Source organism: Labrus bergylta, chromosome 13 (assembly GCF_963930695.1).
Source record: "Labrus bergylta chromosome 13, fLabBer1.1, whole genome shotgun sequence".
In the NCBI taxonomy this organism is placed as follows: Eukaryota; Metazoa; Chordata; class Actinopteri; order Labriformes; family Labridae; genus Labrus; species Labrus bergylta.
The window spans coordinates 7,360,885-7,375,230 of NC_089207.1; the positions used below are offsets into that span (position 1 = coordinate 7,360,885).

Here is a 14,346-nt window from a genome sequence, read left to right on the forward strand (position 1 = left end):
AACTTGTGAACAGTGAACAGCAGAAATAAGTTTAAATGTTGCATTAAGGCACACAAGATTTAGGATTATTATAGTAGCCTAAGCAGTGATTGATTAAGATATAAGGGACAACTCGAAATTATGTTTTTATCACCACTTACTTGTTTTGAGGTAATCTTGAATGACAAATGAATAAATCAGCCATTGCAATGTTTCATGTAGAAATCATAACCCTGTGGGGCATACATATTTGATCCCCTCACATTCTCCATTGTAACTAATCATTAAAAAAAACAATCCTCCATTAGGAATCACAAAGGAACACTTACTAATTATATGAAAATTCATAATTATTACAATCAGTCCCTATATATGCTATAGATGATCCCCAATCAAAATTCAGTGTAAGCTACTTTGTAGGAAAGTAGAAGCAATGATAGACAAATAAAAAAAGAACTGCAGTGCATAGCAGGAGGTTACAGCGCCCCCTGCTGGCTGAAGCAGGTATTAAAAGCTTACAGCACCTGGGATTCCCAGGCGGTCTCCCATCCAAGTACTAACCAGGCCAGTTTTGAAAGAGGGAAGTTAATCTTCACGGAATCGGTTTGTTCAATGTGTTTATCAGACGTTTGAACGTTCAGTTTGCCCGCAAGTCGTGAAACAAGTCTTAAAAACAAGCTGCAAGTCTTTAGTTAACTCCCAGCGTCAAAGTATTGCTGAATCTAGTAAGATTAAGTGTAAGTCTATCCATAGGCCCACACGTTTGAGTAGAAAAGTAATAAAATCAACTAGGTCATAGTCACTTGCTCTAATTTTGGCGAGGTGTTACTTTAAACCTAAGTATGTATAAATAACCCTTTAACAACCTGTTCATTCGCTTACGGCCATACCACCCTGAACACGCCCGATCTCGTCCGATCTCGGAAGCTAAGCAGGGTCGGGCCTGGTTAGTACTTGGATGGGAGACCGCCTGGGAATACCAGGTGCTGTAAGCTTTTAATACCTCCTTTAGCCAGAAGAGGGCGCTGTTGCCTCACTAGTGGAGAAAGGACTGAGAGAAACAGGCCAGTGGAAAATGAAACATGATTTTATTTGGCAGTCTGTCCTCTCTTTTTTTTTTGTTGTTGCAATTTTCATCAATGTTTTCAGTGAGTATTAATACATATTACGCTCTCTGGAGGCTGTTTTCAAAGTTCAGTTTTACATTCAAAAAGTACATGTAGCCTACTTAAGTAAGGACTACTGCATTAACATATTTTAATTACTTGTACTTAGGTTACTCTTTACTTCCCCACAACACTCTGGTAGCCATATTATACATTTGATTCAACTGGAAATATTCACCATCATTATAAATGTTTTCACATCAATAATAAACATTTACACCAAATCAGGAATTATTATAAATGATTACTATTAAGATTGAATTTAAAAAAAACCTGCAAACAAGTGATGCTTACTTATCAATCAATTGACGATTTTTCAGAAGTTGACCATTTTGCATCGTCACTTTTACTGTGGATTTATTAAGGTTTTCAATACTGCAAACTTGTGAACAGTGAACAGCAGAAATAAGTTTAAATGTTGCATTAAGGCACACAAGATTTAGGATTATTATAGTAGCCTAAGCAGTGATTGATTAAGATATAAGGGACAACTCGAAATTATGTTTTTATCACCACTTACTTGTTTTGAGGTAATCTTGAATGACAAATGAATAAATCAGCCATTGCAATGTTTCATGTAGAAATCATAACCCTGTGGGGCATACATATTTGATCCCCTCACATTCTCCATTGTAACTAATCATTAAAAAAAACAATCCTCCATTAGGAATCACAAAGGAACACTTACTAATTATATGAAAATTCATAATTATTACAATCAGTCCCTATATATGCTATAGATGATCCCCAATCAAAATTCAGTGTAAGCTACTTTGTAGGAAAGTAGAAGCAATGATAGACAAATAAAAAAAGAACTGCAGTGCATAGCAGGAGGTTACAGCGCCCCCTGCTGGCTGAAGCAGGTATTAAAAGCTTACAGCACCTGGGATTCCCAGGCGGTCTCCCATCCAAGTACTAACCAGGCCAGTTTTGAAAGAGGGAAGTTAATCTTCACGGAATCGGTTTGTTCAATGTGTTTATCAGACGTTTGAACGTTCAGTTTGCCCGCAAGTCGTGAAACAAGTCTTAAAAACAAGCTGCAAGTCTTTAGTTAACTCCCAGCGTCAAAGTATTGCTGAATCTAGTAAGATTAAGTGTAAGTCTATCCATAGGCCCACACGTTTGAGTAGAAAAGTAATAAAATCAACTAGGTCATAGTCACTTGCTCTAATTTTGGCGAGGTGTTACTTTAAACCTAAGTATGTATAAATAACCCTTTAACAACCTGTTCATTCGCTTACGGCCATACCACCCTGAACACGCCCGATCTCGTCCGATCTCGGAAGCTAAGCAGGGTCGGGCCTGGTTAGTACTTGGATGGGAGACCGCCTGGGAATACCAGGTGCTGTAAGCTTTTAATACCTCCTTTAGCCAGAAGAGGGCGCTGTTGCCTCACTAGTGGAGAAAGGACTGAGAGAAACAGGCCAGTGGAAAATGAAACATGATTTTATTTGGCAGTCTGTCCTCTTTTTTTTTGTTGCAATTTTCATCAATGTTTTCAGTGAGTATTAATACATATTACGCTCTCTGGAGGCTGTTTTCAAAGTTCAGTTTTACATTCAAAAAGTACATGTAGCCTACTTACGTAAGGACTACTGCATTAACATATTTTAATTACTTGTACTTAGGTTACTCTTTACTTCCCCACAACACTCTGGTAGCCATATTATACATTTGATTCAACTGGAAATATTCACCATCATTATAAATGTTTTCACATCAATAATAAACATTTACACCAAATCAGGAATTATTATAAATGATTACTATTAAGATTGAATTTAAAAAAAACCTGCAAACAAGTGATGCTTACTTATCAATCAATTGACGATTTTTCAGAAGTTGACCATTTCGCATCGTCACTTTTACTGTGGATTTATTAAGGTTTTCAATACTGCAAACTTGTGAACAGTGAACAGCAGAAATAAGTTTAAATGTTGCATTAAGGCACACAAGATTTAGGATTATTATAGTAGCCTAAGCAGTGATTGATTAAGATATAAGGGACAACTCGAAATTATGTTTTTATCACCACTTACTTGTTTTGAGGTAATCTTGAATGACAAATGAATAAATCAGCCATTGCAATGTTTCATGTAGAAATCATAACCCTGTGGGGCATACATATTTGATCCCCTCACATTCTCCATTGTAACTAATCATTAAAAAAAACAATCCTCCATTAGGAATCACAAAGGAACACTTACTAATTATATGAAAATTCATAATTATTACAATCAGTCCCTATATATGCTATAGATGATCCCCAATCAAAATTCAGTGTAAGCTACTTTGTAGGAAAGTAGAAGCAATGATAGACAAATAAAAAAAGAACTGCAGTGCATAGCAGGAGGTTACAGCGCCCCCTGCTGGCTGAAGCAGGTATTAAAAGCTTACAGCACCTGGGATTCCCAGGCGGTCTCCCATCCAAGTACTAACCAGGCCAGTTTTGAAAGAGGGAAGTTAATCTTCACGGAATCGGTTTGTTCAATGTGTTTATCAGACGTTTGAACGTTCAGTTTGCCCGCAAGTCGTGAAACAAGTCTTAAAAACAAGCTGCAAGTCTTTAGTTAACTCCCAGCGTCAAAGTATTGCTGAATCTAGTAAGATTAAGTGTAAGTCTATCCATAGGCCCACACGTTTGAGTAGAAAAGTAATAAAATCAACTAGGTCATAGTCACTTGCTCTAATTTTGGCGAGGTGTTACTTTAAACCTAAGTATGTATAAATAACCCTTTAACAACCTGTTCATTCGCTTACGGCCATACCACCCTGAACACGCCCGATCTCGTCCGATCTCGGAAGCTAAGCAGGGTCGGGCCTGGTTAGTACTTGGATGGGAGACCGCCTGGGAATACCAGGTGCTGTAAGCTTTTAATACCTCCTTTAGCCAGAAGAGGGCGCTGTTGCCTCACTAGTGGAGAAAGGACTGAGAGAAACAGGCCAGTGGAAAATGAAACATGATTTTATTTGGCAGTCTGTCCTCTTTTTTTTTGTTGCAATTTTCATCAATGTTTTCAGTGAGTATTAATACATATTACGCTCTCTGGAGGCTGTTTTCAAAGTTCAGTTTTACATTCAAAAAGTACATGTAGCCTACTTACGTAAGGACTACTGCATTAACATATTTTAATTACTTGTACTTAGGTTACTCTTTACTTCCCCACAACACTCTGGTAGCCATATTATACATTTGATTCAACTGGAAATATTCACCATCATTATAAATGTTTTCACATCAATAATAAACATTTACACCAAATCAGGAATTATTATAAATGATTACTATTAAGATTGAATTTAAAAAAAACCTGCAAACAAGTGATGCTTACTTATCAATCAATATTTTTTCAGAATCAATTGACGATTTTTCAGAAGTTGACCATTTTGCATCGTCACTTTTACTGTGGATTTATTAAGGTTTTCAATACTGCAAACTTGTGAACAGTGAACAGCAGAAATAAGTTTAAATGTTGCATTAAGGCACACAAGATTTAGGATTATTATAGTAGCCTAAGCAGTGATTGATTAAGATATAAGGGACAACTCGAAATTATGTTTTTATCACCACTTACTTGTTTTGAGGTAATCTTGAATGACAAATGAATAAATCAGCCATTGCAATGTTTCATGTAGAAATCATAACCCTGTGGGGCATACATATTTGATCCCCTCACATTCTCCATTGTAACTAATCATTAAAAAAAACAATCCTCCATTAGGAATCACAAAGGAACACTTACTAATTATATGAAAATTCATAATTATTACAATCAGTCCCTATATATGCTATAGATGATCCCCAATCAAAATTCAGTGTAAGCTACTTTGTAGGAAAGTAGAAGCAATGATAGACAAATAAAAAAAGAACTGCAGTGCATAGCAGGAGGTTACAGCGCCCCCTGCTGGCTGAAGCAGGTATTAAAAGCTTACAGCACCTGGGATTCCCAGGCGGTCTCCCATCCAAGTACTAACCAGGCCAGTTTTGAAAGAGGGAAGTTAATCTTCACGGAATCGGTTTGTTCAATGTGTTTATCAGACGTTTGAACGTTCAGTTTGCCCGCAAGTCGTGAAACAAGTCTTAAAAACAAGCTGCAAGTCTTTAGTTAACTCCCAGCGTCAAAGTATTGCTGAATCTAGTAAGATTAAGTGTAAGTCTATCCATAGGCCCACACGTTTGAGTAGAAAAGTAATAAAATCAACTAGGTCATAGTCACTTGCTCTAATTTTGGCGAGGTGTTACTTTAAACCTAAGTATGTATAAATAACCCTTTAACAACCTGTTCATTCGCTTACGGCCATACCACCCTGAACACGCCCGATCTCGTCCGATCTCGGAAGCTAAGCAGGGTCGGGCCTGGTTAGTACTTGGATGGGAGACCGCCTGGGAATACCAGGTGCTGTAAGCTTTTAATACCTCCTTTAGCCAGAAGAGGGCGCTGTTGCCTCACTAGTGGAGAAAGGACTGAGAGAAACAGGCCAGTGGAAAATGAAACATGATTTTATTTGGCAGTCTGTCCTCTTTTTTTTTGTTGCAATTTTCATCAATGTTTTCAGTGAGTATTAATACATATTACGCTCTCTGGAGGCTGTTTTCAAAGTTCAGTTTTACATTCAAAAAGTACATGTAGCCTACTTACGTAAGGACTACTGCATTAACATATTTTAATTACTTGTACTTAGGTTACTCTTTACTTCCCCACAACACTCTGGTAGCCATATTATACATTTGATTCAACTGGAAATATTCACCATCATTATAAATGTTTTCACATCAATAATAAACATTTACACCAAATCAGGAATTATTATAAATGATTACTATTAAGATTGAATTTAAAAAAAACCTGCAAACAAGTGATGCTTACTTATCAATCAATTGACGATTTTTCAGAAGTTGACCATTTCGCATCGTCACTTTTACTGTGGATTTATTAAGGTTTTCAATACTGCAAACTTGTGAACAGTGAACAGCAGAAATAAGTTTAAATGTTGCATTAAGGCACACAAGATTTAGGATTATTATAGTAGCCTAAGCAGTGATTGATTAAGATATAAGGGACAACTCGAAATTATGTTTTTATCACCACTTACTTGTTTTGAGGTAATCTTGAATGACAAATGAATAAATCAGCCATTGCAATGTTTCATGTAGAAATCATAACCCTGTGGGGCATACATATTTGATCCCCTCACATTCTCCATTGTAACTAATCATTAAAAAAAACAATCCTCCATTAGGAATCACAAAGGAACACTTACTAATTATATGAAAATTCATAATTATTACAATCAGTCCCTATATATGCTATAGATGATCCCCAATCAAAATTCAGTGTAAGCTACTTTGTAGGAAAGTAGAAGCAATGATAGACAAATAAAAAAAGAACTGCAGTGCATAGCAGGAGGTTACAGCGCCCCCTGCTGGCTGAAGCAGGTATTAAAAGCTTACAGCACCTGGGATTCCCAGGCGGTCTCCCATCCAAGTACTAACCAGGCCAGTTTTGAAAGAGGGAAGTTAATCTTCACGGAATCGGTTTGTTCAATGTGTTTATCAGACGTTTGAACGTTCAGTTTGCCCGCAAGTCGTGAAACAAGTCTTAAAAACAAGCTGCAAGTCTTTAGTTAACTCCCAGCGTCAAAGTATTGCTGAATCTAGTAAGATTAAGTGTAAGTCTATCCATAGGCCCACACGTTTGAGTAGAAAAGTAATAAAATCAACTAGGTCATAGTCACTTGCTCTAATTTTGGCGAGGTGTTACTTTAAACCTAAGTATGTATAAATAACCCTTTAACAACCTGTTCATTCGCTTACGGCCATACCACCCTGAACACGCCCGATCTCGTCCGATCTCGGAAGCTAAGCAGGGTCGGGCCTGGTTAGTACTTGGATGGGAGACCGCCTGGGAATACCAGGTGCTGTAAGCTTTTAATACCTCCTTTAGCCAGAAGAGGGCGCTGTTGCCTCACTAGTGGAGAAAGGACTGAGAGAAACAGGCCAGTGGAAAATGAAACATGATTTTATTTGGCAGTCTGTCCTCTTTTTTTTTGTTGCAATTTTCATCAATGTTTTCAGTGAGTATTAATACATATTACGCTCTCTGGAGGCTGTTTTCAAAGTTCAGTTTTACATTCAAAAAGTACATGTAGCCTACTTACGTAAGGACTACTGCATTAACATATTTTAATTACTTGTACTTAGGTTACTCTTTACTTCCCCACAACACTCTGGTAGCCATATTATACATTTGATTCAACTGGAAATATTCACCATCATTATAAATGTTTTCACATCAATAATAAACATTTACACCAAATCAGGAATTATTATAAATGATTACTATTAAGATTGAATTTAAAAAAAACCTGCAAACAAGTGATGCTTACTTATCAATCAATATTTTTTCAGAATCAATTGACGATTTTTCAGAAGTTGACCATTTTGCATCGTCACTTTTACTGTGGATTTATTAAGGTTTTCAATACTGCAAACTTGTGAACAGTGAACAGCAGAAATAAGTTTAAATGTTGCATTAAGGCACACAAGATTTAGGATTATTATAGTAGCCTAAGCAGTGATTGATTAAGATATAAGGGACAACTCGAAATTATGTTTTTATCACCACTTACTTGTTTTGAGGTAATCTTGAATGACAAATGAATAAATCAGCCATTGCAATGTTTCATGTAGAAATCATAACCCTGTGGGGCATACATATTTGATCCCCTCACATTCTCCATTGTAACTAATCATTAAAAAAAACAATCCTCCATTAGGAATCACAAAGGAACACTTACTAATTATATGAAAATTCATAATTATTACAATCAGTCCCTATATATGCTATAGATGATCCCCAATCAAAATTCAGTGTAAGCTACTTTGTAGGAAAGTAGAAGCAATGATAGACAAATAAAAAAAGAACTGCAGTGCATAGCAGGAGGTTACAGCGCCCCCTGCTGGCTGAAGCAGGTATTAAAAGCTTACAGCACCTGGGATTCCCAGGCGGTCTCCCATCCAAGTACTAACCAGGCCAGTTTTGAAAGAGGGAAGTTAATCTTCACGGAATCGGTTTGTTCAATGTGTTTATCAGACGTTTGAACGTTCAGTTTGCCCGCAAGTCGTGAAACAAGTCTTAAAAACAAGCTGCAAGTCTTTAGTTAACTCCCAGCGTCAAAGTATTGCTGAATCTAGTAAGATTAAGTGTAAGTCTATCCATAGGCCCACACGTTTGAGTAGAAAAGTAATAAAATCAACTAGGTCATAGTCACTTGCTCTAATTTTGGCGAGGTGTTACTTTAAACCTAAGTATGTATAAATAACCCTTTAACAACCTGTTCATTCGCTTACGGCCATACCACCCTGAACACGCCCGATCTCGTCCGATCTCGGAAGCTAAGCAGGGTCGGGCCTGGTTAGTACTTGGATGGGAGACCGCCTGGGAATACCAGGTGCTGTAAGCTTTTAATACCTCCTTTAGCCAGAAGAGGGCGCTGTTGCCTCACTAGTGGAGAAAGGACTGAGAGAAACAGGCCAGTGGAAAATGAAACATGATTTTATTTGGCAGTCTGTCCTCTCTTTTTTTTTTGTTGTTGCAATTTTCATCAATGTTTTCAGTGAGTATTAATACATATTACGCTCTCTGGAGGCTGTTTTCAAAGTTCAGTTTTACATTCAAAAAGTACATGTAGCCTACTTAAGTAAGGACTACTGCATTAACATATTTTAATTACTTGTACTTAGGTTACTCTTTACTTCCCCACAACACTCTGGTAGCCATATTATACATTTGATTCAACTGGAAATATTCACCATCATTATAAATGTTTTCACATCAATAATAAACATTTACACCAAATCAGGAATTATTATAAATGATTACTATTAAGATTGAATTTAAAAAAAACCTGCAAACAAGTGATGCTTACTTATCAATCAATTGACGATTTTTCAGAAGTTGACCATTTTGCATCGTCACTTTTACTGTGGATTTATTAAGGTTTTCAATACTGCAAACTTGTGAACAGTGAACAGCAGAAATAAGTTTAAATGTTGCATTAAGGCACACAAGATTTAGGATTATTATAGTAGCCTAAGCAGTGATTGATTAAGATATAAGGGACAACTCGAAATTATGTTTTTATCACCACTTACTTGTTTTGAGGTAATCTTGAATGACAAATGAATAAATCAGCCATTGCAATGTTTCATGTAGAAATCATAACCCTGTGGGGCATACATATTTGATCCCCTCACATTCTCCATTGTAACTAATCATTAAAAAAAACAATCCTCCATTAGGAATCACAAAGGAACACTTACTAATTATATGAAAATTCATAATTATTACAATCAGTCCCTATATATGCTATAGATGATCCCCAATCAAAATTCAGTGTAAGCTACTTTGTAGGAAAGTAGAAGCAATGATAGACAAATAAAAAAAGAACTGCAGTGCATAGCAGGAGGTTACAGCGCCCCCTGCTGGCTGAAGCAGGTATTAAAAGCTTACAGCACCTGGGATTCCCAGGCGGTCTCCCATCCAAGTACTAACCAGGCCAGTTTTGAAAGAGGGAAGTTAATCTTCACGGAATCGGTTTGTTCAATGTGTTTATCAGACGTTTGAACGTTCAGTTTGCCCGCAAGTCGTGAAACAAGTCTTAAAAACAAGCTGCAAGTCTTTAGTTAACTCCCAGCGTCAAAGTATTGCTGAATCTAGTAAGATTAAGTGTAAGTCTATCCATAGGCCCACACGTTTGAGTAGAAAAGTAATAAAATCAACTAGGTCATAGTCACTTGCTCTAATTTTGGCGAGGTGTTACTTTAAACCTAAGTATGTATAAATAACCCTTTAACAACCTGTTCATTCGCTTACGGCCATACCACCCTGAACACGCCCGATCTCGTCCGATCTCGGAAGCTAAGCAGGGTCGGGCCTGGTTAGTACTTGGATGGGAGACCGCCTGGGAATACCAGGTGCTGTAAGCTTTTAATACCTCCTTTAGCCAGAAGAGGGCGCTGTTGCCTCACTAGTGGAGAAAGGACTGAGAGAAACAGGCCAGTGGAAAATGAAACATGATTTTATTTGGCAGTCTGTCCTCTCTTTTTTTTTTGTTGTTGCAATTTTCATCAATGTTTTCAGTGAGTATTAATACATATTACGCTCTCTGGAGGCTGTTTTCAAAGTTCAGTTTTACATTCAAAAAGTACATGTAGCCTACTTAAGTAAGGACTACTGCATTAACATATTTTAATTACTTGTACTTAGGTTACTCTTTACTTCCCCACAACACTCTGGTAGCCATATTATACATTTGATTCAACTGGAAATATTCACCATCATTATAAATGTTTTCACATCAATAATAAACATTTACACCAAATCAGGAATTATTATAAATGATTACTATTAAGATTGAATTTAAAAAAAACCTGCAAACAAGTGATGCTTACTTATCAATCAATATTTTTTCAGAATCAATTGACGATTTTTCAGAAGTTGACCATTTTGCATCGTCACTTTTACTGTGGATTTATTAAGGTTTTCAATACTGCAAACTTGTGAACAGTGAACAGCAGAAATAAGTTTAAATGTTGCATTAAGGCACACAAGATTTAGGATTATTATAGTAGCCTAAGCAGTGATTGATTAAGATATAAGGGACAACTCGAAATTATGTTTTTATCACCACTTACTTGTTTTGAGGTAATCTTGAATGACAAATGAATAAATCAGCCATTGCAATGTTTCATGTAGAAATCATAACCCTGTGGGGCATACATATTTGATCCCCTCACATTCTCCATTGTAACTAATCATTAAAAAAAACAATCCTCCATTAGGAATCACAAAGGAACACTTACTAATTATATGAAAATTCATAATTATTACAATCAGTCCCTATATATGCTATAGATGATCCCCAATCAAAATTCAGTGTAAGCTACTTTGTAGGAAAGTAGAAGCAATGATAGACAAATAAAAAAAGAACTGCAGTGCATAGCAGGAGGTTACAGCGCCCCCTGCTGGCTGAAGCAGGTATTAAAAGCTTACAGCACCTGGGATTCCCAGGCGGTCTCCCATCCAAGTACTAACCAGGCCAGTTTTGAAAGAGGGAAGTTAATCTTCACGGAATCGGTTTGTTCAATGTGTTTATCAGACGTTTGAACGTTCAGTTTGCCCGCAAGTCGTGAAACAAGTCTTAAAAACAAGCTGCAAGTCTTTAGTTAACTCCCAGCGTCAAAGTATTGCTGAATCTAGTAAGATTAAGTGTAAGTCTATCCATAGGCCCACACGTTTGAGTAGAAAAGTAATAAAATCAACTAGGTCATAGTCACTTGCTCTAATTTTGGCGAGGTGTTACTTTAAACCTAAGTATGTATAAATAACCCTTTAACAACCTGTTCATTCGCTTACGGCCATACCACCCTGAACACGCCCGATCTCGTCCGATCTCGGAAGCTAAGCAGGGTCGGGCCTGGTTAGTACTTGGATGGGAGACCGCCTGGGAATACCAGGTGCTGTAAGCTTTTAATACCTCCTTTAGCCAGAAGAGGGCGCTGTTGCCTCACTAGTGGAGAAAGGACTGAGAGAAACAGGCCAGTGGAAAATGAAACATGATTTTATTTGGCAGTCTGTCCTCTCTTTTTTTTTTGTTGTTGCAATTTTCATCAATGTTTTCAGTGAGTATTAATACATATTACGCTCTCTGGAGGCTGTTTTCAAAGTTCAGTTTTACATTCAAAAAGTACATGTAGCCTACTTAAGTAAGGACTACTGCATTAACATATTTTAATTACTTGTACTTAGGTTACTCTTTACTTCCCCACAACACTCTGGTAGCCATATTATACATTTGATTCAACTGGAAATATTCACCATCATTATAAATGTTTTCACATCAATAATAAACATTTACACCAAATCAGGAATTATTATAAATGATTACTATTAAGATTGAATTTAAAAAAAACCTGCAAACAAGTGATGCTTACTTATCAATCAATTGACGATTTTTCAGAAGTTGACCATTTTGCATCGTCACTTTTACTGTGGATTTATTAAGGTTTTCAATACTGCAAACTTGTGAACAGTGAACAGCAGAAATAAGTTTAAATGTTGCATTAAGGCACACAAGATTTAGGATTATTATAGTAGCCTAAGCAGTGATTGATTAAGATATAAGGGACAACTCGAAATTATGTTTTTATCACCACTTACTTGTTTTGAGGTAATCTTGAATGACAAATGAATAAATCAGCCATTGCAATGTTTCATGTAGAAATCATAACCCTGTGGGGCATACATATTTGATCCCCTCACATTCTCCATTGTAACTAATCATTAAAAAAAACAATCCTCCATTAGGAATCACAAAGGAACACTTACTAATTATATGAAAATTCATAATTATTACAATCAGTCCCTATATATGCTATAGATGATCCCCAATCAAAATTCAGTGTAAGCTACTTTGTAGGAAAGTAGAAGCAATGATAGACAAATAAAAAAAGAACTGCAGTGCATAGCAGGAGGTTACAGCGCCCCCTGCTGGCTGAAGCAGGTATTAAAAGCTTACAGCACCTGGGATTCCCAGGCGGTCTCCCATCCAAGTACTAACCAGGCCAGTTTTGAAAGAGGGAAGTTAATCTTCACGGAATCGGTTTGTTCAATGTGTTTATCAGACGTTTGAACGTTCAGTTTGCCCGCAAGTCGTGAAACAAGTCTTAAAAACAAGCTGCAAGTCTTTAGTTAACTCCCAGCGTCAAAGTATTGCTGAATCTAGTAAGATTAAGTGTAAGTCTATCCATAGGCCCACACGTTTGAGTAGAAAAGTAATAAAATCAACTAGGTCATAGTCACTTGCTCTAATTTTGGCGAGGTGTTACTTTAAACCTAAGTATGTATAAATAACCCTTTAACAACCTGTTCATTCGCTTACGGCCATACCACCCTGAACACGCCCGATCTCGTCCGATCTCGGAAGCTAAGCAGGGTCGGGCCTGGTTAGTACTTGGATGGGAGACCGCCTGGGAATACCAGGTGCTGTAAGCTTTTAATACCTCCTTTAGCCAGAAGAGGGCGCTGTTGCCTCACTAGTGGAGAAAGGACTGAGAGAAACAGGCCAGTGGAAAATGAAACATGATTTTATTTGGCAGTCTGTCCTCTTTTTTTGTTGTTGCAATTTTCATCAATGTTTTCAGTGAGTATTAATACATATTACGCTCTCTGGAGGCTGTTTTCAAAGTTCAGTTTTACATTCAAAAAGTACATGTAGCCTACTTACGTAAGGACTACTGCATTAACATATTTTAATTACTTGTACTTAGGTTACTCTTTACTTCCCCACAACACTCTGGTAGCCATATTATACATTTGATTCAACTGGAAATATTCACCATCATTATAAATGTTTTCACATCAATAATAAACATTTACACCAAATCAGGAATTATTATAAATGATTACTATTAAGATTGAATTTAAAAAAAACCTGCAAACAAGTGATGCTTACTTATCAATCAATTGACGATTTTTCAGAAGTTGACCATTTCGCATCGTCACTTTTACTGTGGATTTATTAAGGTTTTCAATACTGCAAACTTGTGAACAGTGAACAGCAGAAATAAGTTTAAATGTTGCATTAAGGCACACAAGATTTAGGATTATTATAGTAGCCTAAGCAGTGATTGATTAAGATATAAGGGACAACTCGAAATTATGTTTTTATCACCACTTACTTGTTTTGAGGTAATCTTGAATGACAAATGAATAAATCAGCCATTGCAATGTTTCATGTAGAAATCATAACCCTGTGGGGCATACATATTTGATCCCCTCACATTCTCCATTGTAACTAATCATTAAAAAAAACAATCCTCCATTAGGAATCACAAAGGAACACTTACTAATTATATGAAAATTCATAATTATTACAATCAGTCCCTATATATGCTATAGATGATCCCCAATCAAAATTCAGTGTAAGCTACTTTGTAGGAAAGTAGAAGCAATGATAGACAAATAAAAAAAGAACTGCAGTGCATAGCAGGAGGTTACAGCGCCCCCTGCTGGCTGAAGCAGGTATTAAAAGCTTACAGCACCTGGGATTCCCAGGCGGTCTCCCATCCAAGTACTAACCAGGCCAGTTTTGAAAGAGGGAAGTTAATCTTCACGGAATCGGTTTGTTCAATGTGTTT

General features: G+C 36.8%; 9 non-coding genes across 9 annotated transcripts; all 9 read left to right on the top strand.

Annotated features, from left to right (window-relative positions):
- The first annotated feature begins 855 nt into the window (after positions 1-855).
- Positions 856-974, top strand: LOC136181952 (5S ribosomal RNA). Its single transcript, XR_010668268.1, has one exon. It is a non-coding gene; the product is annotated as a 5S ribosomal RNA (ribosomal RNA).
- A 1,406-nt stretch (positions 975-2,380) lies between these two features.
- On the top strand, positions 2,381-2,499 carry LOC136181953 (5S ribosomal RNA). Its single transcript, XR_010668269.1, has one exon. It is a non-coding gene; the product is annotated as a 5S ribosomal RNA (ribosomal RNA).
- Positions 2,500-3,899: 1,400 nt separating this feature from the next.
- On the top strand, positions 3,900-4,018 carry LOC136181954 (5S ribosomal RNA). Its single transcript, XR_010668270.1, has one exon. It is a non-coding gene; the product is annotated as a 5S ribosomal RNA (ribosomal RNA).
- A 1,417-nt stretch (positions 4,019-5,435) lies between these two features.
- LOC136181955 (5S ribosomal RNA) lies at positions 5,436-5,554 on the top strand. The gene has a single exon (XR_010668271.1). It is a non-coding gene; the product is annotated as a 5S ribosomal RNA (ribosomal RNA).
- A 1,400-nt stretch (positions 5,555-6,954) lies between these two features.
- On the top strand, positions 6,955-7,073 carry LOC136181956 (5S ribosomal RNA). The gene has a single exon (XR_010668272.1). It is a non-coding gene; the product is annotated as a 5S ribosomal RNA (ribosomal RNA).
- Positions 7,074-8,490: 1,417 nt separating this feature from the next.
- LOC136181957 (5S ribosomal RNA) lies at positions 8,491-8,609 on the top strand. Its single transcript, XR_010668273.1, has one exon. It is a non-coding gene; the product is annotated as a 5S ribosomal RNA (ribosomal RNA).
- A 1,406-nt stretch (positions 8,610-10,015) lies between these two features.
- On the top strand, positions 10,016-10,134 carry LOC136181958 (5S ribosomal RNA). The gene has a single exon (XR_010668274.1). It is a non-coding gene; the product is annotated as a 5S ribosomal RNA (ribosomal RNA).
- A 1,423-nt stretch (positions 10,135-11,557) lies between these two features.
- LOC136181959 (5S ribosomal RNA) lies at positions 11,558-11,676 on the top strand. Its single transcript, XR_010668275.1, has one exon. It is a non-coding gene; the product is annotated as a 5S ribosomal RNA (ribosomal RNA).
- A 1,406-nt stretch (positions 11,677-13,082) lies between these two features.
- LOC136181961 (5S ribosomal RNA) lies at positions 13,083-13,201 on the top strand. The gene has a single exon (XR_010668277.1). It is a non-coding gene; the product is annotated as a 5S ribosomal RNA (ribosomal RNA).
- The last annotated feature ends 1,145 nt before the right edge of the window (positions 13,202-14,346 follow it).